Source organism: Dermochelys coriacea, chromosome 1, assembly GCF_009764565.3.
Source record: "Dermochelys coriacea isolate rDerCor1 chromosome 1, rDerCor1.pri.v4, whole genome shotgun sequence".
NCBI classification, from domain to species: Eukaryota; Metazoa; Chordata; order Testudines; family Dermochelyidae; genus Dermochelys; species Dermochelys coriacea.
This window is the reverse complement of record NC_050068.2, coordinates 52,147,339-52,160,325: the sequence shown is the minus strand read 5'-3', so window position 1 is coordinate 52,160,325 and position 12,987 is coordinate 52,147,339. Positions and strand designations below refer to the sequence as shown.

At 41.2% G+C, this 12,987-nt stretch overlaps 1 long non-coding RNA gene across 1 annotated transcript in view; it reads left to right on the top strand.

Annotated features, from left to right (window-relative positions):
• LOC119847691 overlaps positions 1–5,169 on the top strand; it is a 62,072-nt gene extending 56,903 nt beyond the window's left edge. Inside the window, exons 4-5 of the long non-coding RNA XR_005290157.2 lie at positions 3,227–3,504; positions 4,649–5,169. This is a non-coding gene — a long non-coding RNA (uncharacterized LOC119847691). The remainder of the gene's footprint in view (positions 1–3,226; positions 3,505–4,648) is intronic.
• The last annotated feature ends 7,818 nt before the right edge of the window (positions 5,170–12,987 follow it).

Below are 12,987 nucleotides of genomic sequence, written 5' to 3'. Positions count from 1 at the left end.
TGGCTTTTTTTTTTTTTTAGAAGATCCTAGACACTTGTAGAAGCAGCTGGAAACAATGAAGAAAGCTAAGACCATGTGGCCTGCCAGATCTCCATAGACCACTGGTGATCTCAGGCCACAATTTGAGAACCACAAACTACAGGATCATGGGACAATGAGTTTGTAAATATCACCAAACAGACTCAATTCCTTTTTTTTTTTGATAGAATTACAAAATTAGTGGATGAAAGGAGTTTATATTACTTAGACTGTAAGCTCTATGGGTCAGGGGCTGTCAATTTGTGCTGTTTGTACAATGCCCAGCACAATGGGATTGTACTGCATGACTGAGGCCCCGAAGCACTCCCACAATATAAATAAATAATAATCAAAGTGCAGTAAGTGGTTTTATATTTGGAATTTTAGTAAAGAATCTGAGACAGTAACTCAAACTTATTCGCAAAACTAGTGCAAATTGGCTTGGATAGGAGCATAGCTGGAAGAACTGTCAAAAAAGGTAATCGAAAACGTATAGGCTGTTTCTGTTCAACAACCCTAAACTATATTTCATAGTGATAGTTTCTGTTATTCTGTTTAATTACAAACCTAGAACTGTTTTTTGCACTCTTTTTTTTGTATCCGTTTAGTGGGTTTGTGTCTATCTTCTCACAGCCACCTGTGAGATGATGCCATAAATCAGATGGCTTCAAAATACTGGTAGGGAAACCATTAATCTCTGGACTCCTCAGTGTCAGGGGAAAAAAATTTTTCTTTTTCTCTTTTTGTTTCCTAGATTTGAGTGACAGTTTTAAAATCTGACTGTTAGCCTATTTGCAATGTCGCTCTCTCGAGATAATTGCCGGTGTGTATTGGCGTTGGCTGGTACTACCCAACGGAGCTTATATATAAACTGCAAAAGTGCCCATTTATTCTCTCTTGGCCATCAGTGTGGCTTGCATCTGTAAGTGGATTCTTCCAAACATTACTCATTTTCTGCTAGCCACACTTCTGAAAAGATTGTGGAATAAAATGACCAGTTGACTTGTACTGTACATATTTCCAGAAACAGTTTTAATGAATAATCTGGGTGTTCTTTCTGTCTTTACTCTCCTGCATCCTCCGGTACCTAGGGCATCCACCAAGTTTCTGCTGGTCTGTTCAAGCTTCTGCGCATCATGTGTTTAAAAATTCCAAACCTTTGTTACTGAAAAAACTTGGTTCTGAACATATTTAACTGAATATTATATTGAATAAATAGGAGCTAAGATAGCTCAAATGAAATAGAGGAGGGTAGCTGTGTAAAGAGATAATGGTCCTTTTAAATAGTTTGTGGACTTGATCATATGGAAAACTGTGGGCTTTTGGTGTAATAGGCTAAAAGGTTTTAAGCCAAGGTTTTCAGGTCACTAATGATTTTGCCATTTCAAGTTTTAACACGCTTTAAAGGGGCCTATTTCCAAGTAATGGGGAGAGGGGTGTGTTTCAAAATCACTTGGGCACTTAAGCACTCTTAAAAATCCCACTTCTGGGGCTCTGCACTTTCTGAAAAAGCCAAAGACCATAGAGTGTGACCTGAAATTTCAATATAAGCGCCTGGGGTAAATTTTGGCCTTTTGAAGTCAATGGGAGTTTTACCTTGGACTACAATGAGATCAGGTTAATACCCATGGTGGTGGTAAGCTACTTATTAAAACAACACATCACCCTGTTCACAAGTTTTAATGAACTAATATGTAGGTTCTGCATAGTGTCATTTTTCCAACAACAAATATATTTTGGTTTTTGTATGACTATTTCCAATTAATTTAGAATATATTGTCTCCTCATTTCCCCCTCTAAAGGGCCAAATACATCTCTGGTGCAACTCCTCACAAATGCCACTGAATTAATTTGTCCAAACTCTTTGGCATGCGAAGGTACACTCATGTAAATAAATCTTCAGAGATTTCTTTTATGACTCTTTTAAATGTACACATCCTGGTTTCCTTATTTATTTAAATTATGTGAAACCATGAGTACAGTACCATGTGTATGTTTGGATGAAGGATGTATTCAAAGTCTAGGATGGAATAATTCAATTGAAGAGTTATAACACTTCATAATGTCAGCAGCATAACTTCAGCCCTAATATTCTATATTCCTATTAAACTCTATTTCTGTGCTTCTGCCCACCTATAGTTTCACAAAAAGAAAAGGAGTACTAGTGGCACCTTAGAGACTAACAAATTTATTAGAGCATAAGCTTTCGTGAGCTACAGCTCACTTCATCGGATGCATTTGGTGGTGCATTTTTTTTTCCACCAAATGCATCCGATGAAGTGAGCTGTAGCTCACGAAAGTTTATGCTCTAATAAATTTGTTAGTCTCTAAAGTGCCACAAGTACTCCTTTTCTTTTTGCGAATACAGACTAACACGGCTGCTACTCTGAAACCTGTCAGACCTTAAAGGCACAGTACCCAGTACCACCAGGCTTAGCCCTATTAGCGCTAATGACCAGCTGCCCTCATTTAGACAAAAGGCAGAAAATACTAGAGGTGGGGTATGGGGTTAAACATCAGGAGTGGGAGGTTACTTTGAGTGGTTGTGCAGGCTTCCTAAGGGAGTAGGTCTTTTTAAAAATTATGTTAGGAGCTAAAGTTGCGCTTATTTGCTCTTTCACAAGTGAGGGCTGGAAAGACGAGTGATGACAGGGAAAACAGGAAGAGTGTGAGGGAAGAACATGGAGAGAGAGGGAAGATGGAGCCAGAGTGAAGGGGAAGTGGAGACAGAGGGAGGGGATGAGGACGATGGTTGCAGAAGTGGCTCTGAGAGCAGTGAGTTGTGTGGGGGGAGTGAAGCTGGGCAGTGGAAGATTCCAAAGTGCAGATGTAAAAGTTCCATTTTGAGCCATGAGCTGATCTCAGGAATGCTGAGTTAAAGGCTTCTTCCCCTGCCACTGAAGTTGGTGGCAGCTGTTGCTGGCTTCAGCCCCCTCCTCCCACTCCATCTCAGAGCCATGATGAGCCTAATGGTAGGAGGTCACACAAAGGAGGGGAAGGGGGGCTAGCTGTGGTGCTCATTAGCAGCTCTTTTGTGGACTCGAGGGAGCTAATCAAGAGGGAGGAAGTGCCCAGCCCACTCCCTGGCTTCTGCTACAGCTGAAGGCTGGTGCCAGCATACATGTCTCTGACTAACAGCCAAAGGAAAACTTGTTCAAAGGGTTTGACTGCAGAGCTCTTTACTCATTACACCTATGCATTATTACAGGTAAATCCAGCCCTAATTCCACACCTGTGGAGAGACTTTGTGTGAAGATGCAGAATGAGTGCAGTATGATGGAAGGTGGGGCTCTCACCTGCCTAGTGGATGAGAGTGAAGAACATAGGCTGGACCATGTCTGGGAGATATACGACTGCATGGAAGCTCCTATCTTCCAGCCACAAGGAAAGGGAGTGTGTGAAAAGGCCCTGCAACCAGTGGGCTGAAGTAGTCACCATAAAGCAGCTTGGCAGCTGCTCCATGGCCCATCTTCCCACCTCTACAATGTAAGTGTTGGGCTACTTGGACTTCAAGCTGAGGGCTCTAAATACAAATTTACAACACATCTGAATAGAGGTTGCAAACCTCTATACAAAATAGTTCCATATATTCTCCACAAAACTTATTTCAATTACTTGTCATAAAAAAAAATTGATGTGGGTTGCAATAACCATTTTGTCCAAGGAAGTGACCAGCATCGCTTAATAATATAGGTTTCAGAGTAGCAGCCATGTTAGTCTGTATCCATAAAAAGAAAAGAAGTACTTGTGGCACCTTAGAGACTAACAAATTTATTAGAGCATAAGTTTTTGTGAGCTACAGCTCACTTCATCGGATGCATACAGTGGAAAATACAGTGTGGAGATTTTATATACACAGAGAACATAAAACAATGGGTGTTACCATACAGACTGTAACAAGAGTGATCAGGAAAGGTGATCTGTAATCGAGTGACCAAAGAGATTGAAGTGTTTTCCAACTGGTTTTTGAATGTTATAATTCTTGACGTCTGATTTGTGTCCATTTATTCTTTTATTCTCCAGTTGGAGAACACTTCAATCTCTTTGGTCACTCGATTACAGACCTAAAAGTGGCAATTCTTCAACACAAAAACTTCAAAAACAGACTCCAATGAGAGACTGCTGATTTGGAATTAATTTGCAAACTGGATACAATTAACTTAGGCTTGAATAAAAACTGAGAGTGGATGAGTCATTACACAAAGTAAAACTATCTCCCCTTGTTTGTTTCCCCTCCTACTGTTCTTGTAAAGTGCTGGAAATGGCCCACCTTGATATCACTACAAAAGGTTCTCTCCGCTCCCTGCCCCCACTCTTCTGCTGGTAATAGCTCACCTTTCCTGATTACTCTTGTTACAGTCTGTATGGTAACACCCATTGTTTCATGTTCTCTGTGTATATAAAATCTCCCCACTGTATTTTCCACTGTATGCATCCGATGAAGTGAGCTGTAGCTCACGAAAGCTTATGCTCTAATAAATTTGTTAGTCTCTAAGGTGCCACAAGTACTTTTCTTTTTAATAATATAGGATATTTTGGGTGAACTCTAACACAGCACTTGAATGCCAACATTTCAAGCTTCACTTGTCCCAGAGGAAAACTAATATGGTTCTTTCTCCTTGGAATTCAGGTGCCTGCCACTAAGATGAGAAAGGACACAACAAACAATATGCTTTAATTTGTCTCAAGGTTTAAGGGGATTCCAGTATTTAAAAGTTCCTTATTCCTATTCATGAATGCACATTATTAGAGTTATATGTATGCATACATGGAAGGGGAAATAGATCACAAAGAGTTAAAAAGAAGAGTGTGGTATTCTCTATTTCTTCAGCCTGGAGTACAACCAACATTTCTGCTGTCACCCAGAATAGCAGATGTTCTGAAAAAGAAGAAGAAAAAAAGGAAAAGTTATAAAATTGACAAAGATCAGGACACTCCTCAATGTACTGACCTGCTGCCAAACTACTTCTCAGTTTGTTAATGTGCAGTTAGAATAGACCCATAAAATGCACAATAAACAGCTAGTGAAAAACTCAGGGTTAGATAAGTTTTGTTTATGTTATTTTAGGAAGAAAGAAGACCTGCATCTTAAAAAGAAGTATCAGTTCAAGGGAAGAAATTTGTACTTAGGTTTAAAAGGAAATTGAATTAAAGAAGCAACTTTCAAAAACGTCTGGCTTCTCTTTTTATACTAGGCTACCACTCAATTTACAGGTATCATCAAATTTTAAAGAACATATGACCCTGTTCTTCCAATGAGCCCCAGGGAGGTGGATCCCTGGACCCACATGGCACTCAAAGATGTATTGGAATCTATAGCCTGACTTAGCAAGGTATTTAAGCATGCATCTAACTTTGAAGTCAATGAGAAAATTCATGTGCTTAAGCATGTTGTTGAATTGAGATCTATATTTGTCATAATATATGTAAAGGTAGCAAATATGGAAAGTCAAATAATTTAATAATACACACTTCATTTTCTTCCATTTAGAAAATGTTGTTAGCATGGTTTTGGTTTAACATGCTCTACCCTTTGCAAAAAACTTTAAAGTTTCCAATTTAAAATTTTCAATTTTAAAAGATTTTAAATTATTTGCCTGTAATGGCCTGTAAAAGTTAAAAATGGGCTTGTGCATTTTGTTCTTATTTAAGATGTATGTAGAAGGCCTGAAATATTTTTGTCCAAAATATATTTTTCCTACATTTTGCTCTTCCCCAGCCCCTAATTAGAAATTCAGGTCTTAGCTAAATCCAAACCCAATTTTAAAAAAATAATCCCTTTGTAAGTCACCTTTCAGAGGTAAAGTCTGGCCTGGTCTCACAGCTTATACAAGAGGACTAGGAAACTGAAGGGGAGCTTCTACCACCAACAGAGGACCCTGTTAAAAGAACAGGAGTACTTGTGGCACCTTAGAGACTAACAAATTTATCTGAGCATAAGCTTTCTTAAAAGCTTGAAAGCTTATGCTCAAATAAATTTGTTAGTCTCTAAGGTGTCACAAGTACTCCTGTTCTTTTTGCGGATACAGACTAACGTGGCTGCTACTCTGAAACAGGACCCTGTTGAAACTGTCACACTAGTGGTCCTCAGTGTTAGGGGAAGCTGGCTGATTTATCCAGCAAACTCTGAGTAGGTCTTCACTGCAGAGTTAGCCGGGGTATGTATTTGGTTGTTGCCCCATCCTCCATCCTGTGCACACACAAAAACTTCTCACTCAAGTTAAGTGATGCTTTCAATCCATACAAGGGTTAGGGATGCAGGTTAGATCTGGCTTCTACTTCACTCATGCTAGTAAGCCACCCACTTTGCAGTGAGGTCACAAGCTAAATCACTTACCCACAATTCCCCCCATGTGCCCAGAAATACAACAAGTTCTCCCACAATTCACTGGGAAAGAATCATAGAATGGCTCAGCTGACTGAAGCACAAAAAACTATGGGATATGCCCCCAGAAGTTCTAGCTACGCACACAGAAGAATTACTGCATCCTCACTGATGCTGTACTTGGGCATGGTTTTGCAGTGTCGCTTCTCACACTCAGATTAGGGCAACTCCGGTGCTCAAACCACAGTGCCAATCACCTGGGCTAACTGCAGTGAAGACATACTCCGCCCATGGCCCAAGGGGGCATAATCAATGTCCTGCACTCACCTCCCCCATTTTTTCTAACATTGGGGAGCAGGCCTGGGGTGGATGATAATGCGTACTGTGCCTTCTCCAGAGGAGATAAAGAGTGCTACATATTGTACTCTCATTCCTGTCCTCCCCCGCATTCTTTCCTCCACTCTATCTTGCTAAGCTAGTCTTATTCCATCTTCCTCCATAAATAGAATGTCTCAGACTACCTACACCTCTGCAAACTATCCCTCCCTTAGGTGCTTTGATAGCACAGTAATGGATACAGTAAAACAATTTAAGTAGGATACAATTAACATTCCAGAGAGGACTTTATTTCACTTACAGTGTGCTATGAAGATCAAATAAACCATAAGGCAAATCCTGAACTCAGTGGGACTAAGGGCCTCAGGATCTGGGCACAACATTTCTGTGCACCACATTTCAGGAAGGATGTGGACAAATTGGAGAAAGTCCAGAGAAGACCAACAAAAATGATTAAAGGTCTAGAAAACATGACCTATGAGGGAAGATTGAAAAAATTGGGTTTGTTTAGTCTGGAAGAGAGACGACTGAGGGGGAGATGATAACAGTTTTCAATATGTAAAAGGTTGTTACAAGGAGGAGGAAGAAAAATTGTTGTTCTTAACCTCTGATGATAAAACAAGAAGCAGTGGGCTTAAAGTGAGGTTTAGATTGGACATTAAGAAAAAATTCCTAACTGTCAGAGTGGTTAAGCACTGGAATAAATTGCATAGGGAGGTTGTAGAATCTCCATCATTGGAGATTTTTAAGAGCAGGTTGGACTGGACTAGATGACCTCTCGAGGTCCCTTCCAGTCTTATGATTCTATGATTTGGCCCAATTTGAACCCATATTAATCTTCCAGATGAATATTAATTAATAATAAGTTAAAGAGAATATTGCACTTTCTCTTGGAAGATTTTTTCCTAAAAAACCTCCATAGCAGGTTATTGATTGTTGACACAGGTTAAACAAACAAGCAAAATAATGTGAAAAGATAACAGGACAGACTGGATCCGAGAGACTGGAGTTCACTAATGCAAACCAGTGAGCACTAACCACAGAACAAGAAATGACTCCCTTTTGCTCCTAGTAGCCACCTCTTTAGCCCCCTATTAAGAAAGTGACATGTATTTAAAGGTTTCCTGCCTGACTCTTTTGTATTTTTAGTATTTGTGTGTGTGTAGGGGATGTGCTGGGAGAGCAGCTGAGCCCTGATTAGGGGGTGGGGCTTTGTGCTGGGAGAGCAGCTGAGCCCTTCTTAGGGGGTGGAGCTTCTGACTAGGGGTCCTATAAAGGTAGCCAGCCAGTCAGGCAGCGGCATAGGAGCTAGCAAACAGAGCTCTAAACAGGGGAGTTTGAATAGGAGTGCTGTTAGAGGAGAAGGTAGCTGTACTTGGTTTTGTATTTTTAGTATTTGTGTGTGTGTAGAAGCTTTGTGCTGGGAGAGCAGCTGAGCCCTGATTAGGGGGTGGGGCATCTGACTAGAGGTCCTATAAAGGTAGCCAGTCAGGCAGCGGCATAGGAGCTAGCAAACAGAGCTCTAAACAGGGGAGTTTGCAAGGGGAGTTTGGATTGTGGTGCTTGTTTGGGGTTTGCTTTTGCTGGGGGGGTGGTCTTTTTGGTGTGCCTTGTGTTTCCCAGATTAACAGGATTTAGGTGGGAAGGTGATGACAGATATGGAGGCAGCTGTGGGAGTGACTCCTGTAGAGGAAGACACATTGAGGATGACTGGATGTGGAAGCTGTGGTATGTACATGATCCTGGAGGGGGGAACCGGTAAGAGTTTTTTCTGCATGAAATGCTGTCTGATGGAGGAAAAGATCTGAGGTTTGGAGATGCAGGTGGAAAGTCTGGTTGAGTTTAGGAAGGGGTTTGAGCAGATGATGGAGCAAAGATCTGAGGTATCTGAAGGGAAAAGCTCAGACTCACAGATGGAAGCAGGGCTAGGGAATTTTGAGGGGAGACTGGGTGAGGGTAGTGGTCAGTGGAAACATGTGACTCAAAGAACCAGGCAGAGGAAAAGACGGGCTAGTGAAGGAGAAATAGAGCTTAGGAACAGGTTTGCAGAGTTGGAAAATGAAGAAGGGGCTCAGCAGGTACTTGTTGAAGGTGGAAGGGTAAGGGAGAAGAGAAGAGAGGCTAGTCCTATAGGAAAAGCGGAAGAGTCAAGGGAGACTACACCAAAGATGAGCCCCAGGAGGACACAGGATGGGTTGAAAAGGATTATAAGGGAAAATAGGAATGGAAAGAACTTGCAGCCAGAGGGAACAGGAGAGAGACTGGAGAATAGCACCGTCACCAGGAAAAGGCAGGTCTATGTGATCGGGGACTCTTTATTGAGAAGAATAGACAGGCCTGTAACTAGAGCTGATCCTGAGAATAGAAGGGTGTGCTGTCTTCCGGGTGCTAAGATAAGGGATGTAGACCTGAGGTTGAAAAGGATCCTCAAGGGAGCGGGAAAGAATCCCCTAATTATCCTTCATGTAGGAACAAATGATACAGCCAGATTCTCGCTGGAAAGTATCAAGGGAGACTATGCTAGGCTGGGGAAGACGCTTAAGGAAATTGAGGCTCAGGTGATCTTTAGCGGGATCCTTCCTGTTCCTAGAGAAGGGCAACAAAGGTGTGAGAAGATTATGACTGTCAACAGATGGCTTAGGCAGTGGTGCTATAAGGAGGGCTTTGGGATGTATGGCCACTGGGAGGCATTCACGGACAGAGGACAGTTCTCTTGGAATGGACTTCATCTGAGTAGGGAAGAAAATAGACTTCTAGGATCGAGGCTGGCACAACTGATAAAGAGAGCTTTCAACTAGGAATTAGGGGGAGATGGATGGGAGATGTCCAGGAAATCTCCACGCCAGATTTTAGCATTGAGAGGGAAGAAAACGAAGTAAGAAAGGATACAGCTGTGGGTAGGAGAATGTATATAAGGAGCGAGGGCTGTGTGGATACTAGTCTAATAGGTTATACTGGCTGTAGAATGACTGTGCCTAATAGGGTACAAAATGTGAGCGAGGCCAAACAGCAAAAATTAAGATGTTTGTACACCAATGCGAGGAGCCTAGGTAACAAAACGGAGGAACTAGAGCTACTGGTGCAGGAAGTGAAACCAGATATTATAGGGATAACAGAAACATGGTGGAATAGTAGTCATGACTGGACTACAGGTATTGAAGGGTATGTGCTGTTTAGGAAAGACAGAAACAAAGGTAAAGGTGGTGGAGTAGCATTGTATATCAATGATGAGGTAGAATGTAAAGAAATAAGATGCGATGCAATGGATAAGACAGAGTCCGTCTGGGCAAAAATTACATTGGGGAAGAAAACTAGTAAAGCCGCTCCTACGATAGTGCTTGGGGTGTGCTATAGACCTCCGGGATCTAATTTGGATATGGATAGAGCCCTTTTTAATGTCTTAAATAAAGTAAATACTAATGGAAACTGCGCGATCATGGGAGACTTTAACTTCCCAGATATAGACTGGAGGACCAGTGCTAGTAATAATAATAGGGCTCAGATTTTCCTAGATGCGATAGCTGATGGATTCCTTCATCAAGTAGTTGCTGAACCGACAAGAGGGGATGCCATTTTAGATTTAATTTTGGTGAGTAGCGAGGACCTCATAGAAGAAATGGTTGTAGGGGACAATCTTGGCTCAAGTGATCATGAGCTAATTCCATTCAAACTAATTGGAAGGATTAACAACAATAAATCTGCAACTAGGGTTTTTGATTTCAAAAGGGCTGACTTTCAAAAATTAAGGAAATTAGTTAGGGAAGTGGATTGGACTGAAGAACTTATGGATCTAAAGGTAGAGGAGGCCTAGGATTATTTTAAATCAAAGCTGCAGAAGCTATCGGAAGCCTGTATCCCAAGAAAGGGGTAATAATTCATAGGAAGGAGTTGTAGACCAAGCTGGATGAGCAAGCATCTTAGAGAGGTGATTAAGAAGAAGCAGAAAGCATACAGGGAGTGAAGATGGGAGGGATCAGCAAGGAAAGCTACCTAATTGAGGTCAGAACATGTAGGGATAAAGTGAGATGGGCTAAAAGTCGAGTAGAGTTGGACCTTTCAAAGGGAATTAAAACCAATAGTAAAAGGTTCTATAGCCATATAAATAAGAAGTGGGGCCGCTAAACACTGAGGATGGAGTGGAGGTTAAAGATAATCTAGGCATGGCCCAATATCTAAACAAATACTTTGTCTCAGTCTTTAATAAGGCTAAAGAGGATCTTAGGGATAATGGTAGCATGACAAATGGGAATGAGGATATAGAGGTAGATATTACCATATCTGAGGTAGAAGCGAAACTGAAACAGCTTAATGGGACTAAATCGGGGGGCCCAGATAATCTTCATCCAAGAATATTAAAGGAATTGGCACCTGAAATTGCAAGCCCATTAGCAAGAATTTTTAATGAATCTGTAAACTCAGGAGTAGTACCGAATGATTGGAGAATTGCTAATATAGTTCCTATTTTTAAGAAAGGAAAAAAAAGTGATCCGGGTAACTACAGGCCAGTTAGTTTGACATCTGTAGTATGCAAGGTCCTGGAAAAAAATTTGAAGGAGAAATTAGTTAAGGACATTGAAGTCAATGGTAAATGGGACAAAATACAACATGATTTTACAAAAGGTAGATCGTGCCAAACCAACCTAATCTCCTTTTCAAAAAAGGAAACAGATTTTTTTAGATAAAGGAAATGCAGTGGATCTAATTTACCTAGATTTCAGTAAGGCATTTGATACCGTGCCACATGGGGAATTATTAGTTAAATGGGAGAAGATGGGGATCAATATGAACATCAAAAGGTGGATAAGGAATTGGTTAAAGGGGAGACTGCAACAGGTCCTACTGAAAGGCGAACTGTCAGGTTGGAGGGAGGTTACCAGTGGAGTTCCTCAGGGATCGGTTTTGGGACCAATCTTATTTAATCTTTTTATTACTGACCTTGGCACAAAAAGTGGGAGTGTGCTAATAAAGTTTACAGATGCTACAAAGCTGGGAGGTATTGCCAATTCGGAGAAGGATCGGGATATTATACAGGAGGATCTGGATGACTTTGTAAACTGGAGTAATAGTAATAGGATGAAATTTAATAGTGAGAAGTGTAAGGTTATGCATTTAGGGATTAATAACAAGAATTTTAATTAGAAGTTGGGGACGCATCAATTAGAAGTAACGGAAGAGGAGAAGGACCTTGGAGTATTGGTTGATCATAGGATGACTATGAGCTGCCAATGTGATATGGCTGTGAAAAAAGCTAATGCGGTTTTGGGATGCATCAGGAGAGGCATTAGAGAGGTAGGGATAAGGAGGTTTTAGTACCGTTATACAAGGCACTGGTGAGACCTCACCTAGAATACTGTGTGCAGTTCTGGTTTCCCATGTTTAAAAAGGATGAATTCAAGCTGGATTAGGTACAGAGAAGGGCTACTAGGATGATCCGAGGAATGGAAAACTTGTCTTATGAAAGGAGACTCAAGGAGCTTGGCTTGTTTAGCCTAACTAAAAGAAGGTTGAGGGGAGATATGATTGCTCTCTATAAATATATCAGAGGGATAAATACAGGAGAGGGAGAGGAATTATTTCATCTCAGCACCAATGTGGACACAAGAACAAATGGGTATGAACTGGCCACCAGGAAGATTAGACTTGACATCAGACGAAGGTTTCTAACCATCAGAGGAGTGAAGTTTTGAAATAGCCTTCCAAGGGAAGCAGTGGGGGCAAAAGATCTATCTGGTTTTAAGATTCTACTTGATCAGTTTATGGAGGAGATGGTGTGATGGGATAATGGGATTTTGGTAAGTAATTGATCTTTAAATATTCAGGGTAAATAGGCCAAATCCCCTGAGATGGGATATTAGATGGATGGGATCTGAGTTACCCAGGAAAGAATTTTCTGTAGTATCTGGCTGGTGAATCTTGCCCATGTGCTCAGGGTTTAGCTGAATGCCATATTTGGGGTCAGGAAGGAATTTTCCTCCAGGGCAGATTGGAGAGGCCCTGGAGGTTTTTCGCCTTCCTCTGTAGCATGGGGCATGGTTGACTTGAGGGAGGCTTCTCTGCTCCTTGAAGTCTTTAAACCATGATTTAAGGACTTCAATAGCTCAGGCATGAGTGAGGTTTTTCATAGGAGTGGGTGGGTGAGATTCTGTGGCCTGCACTGTGCAGGAGGTCAGACTAGATGATCAGAATGGTCCCTTCTGACCTTAGTATCTATGAAACCCTCTGCCATTACATTACATTAAAAAAGGCAATTCATATTACAGCTTATGCTCCCAAACCAGTGTAATTTGTATCCTATGTCTTCTCTTGTT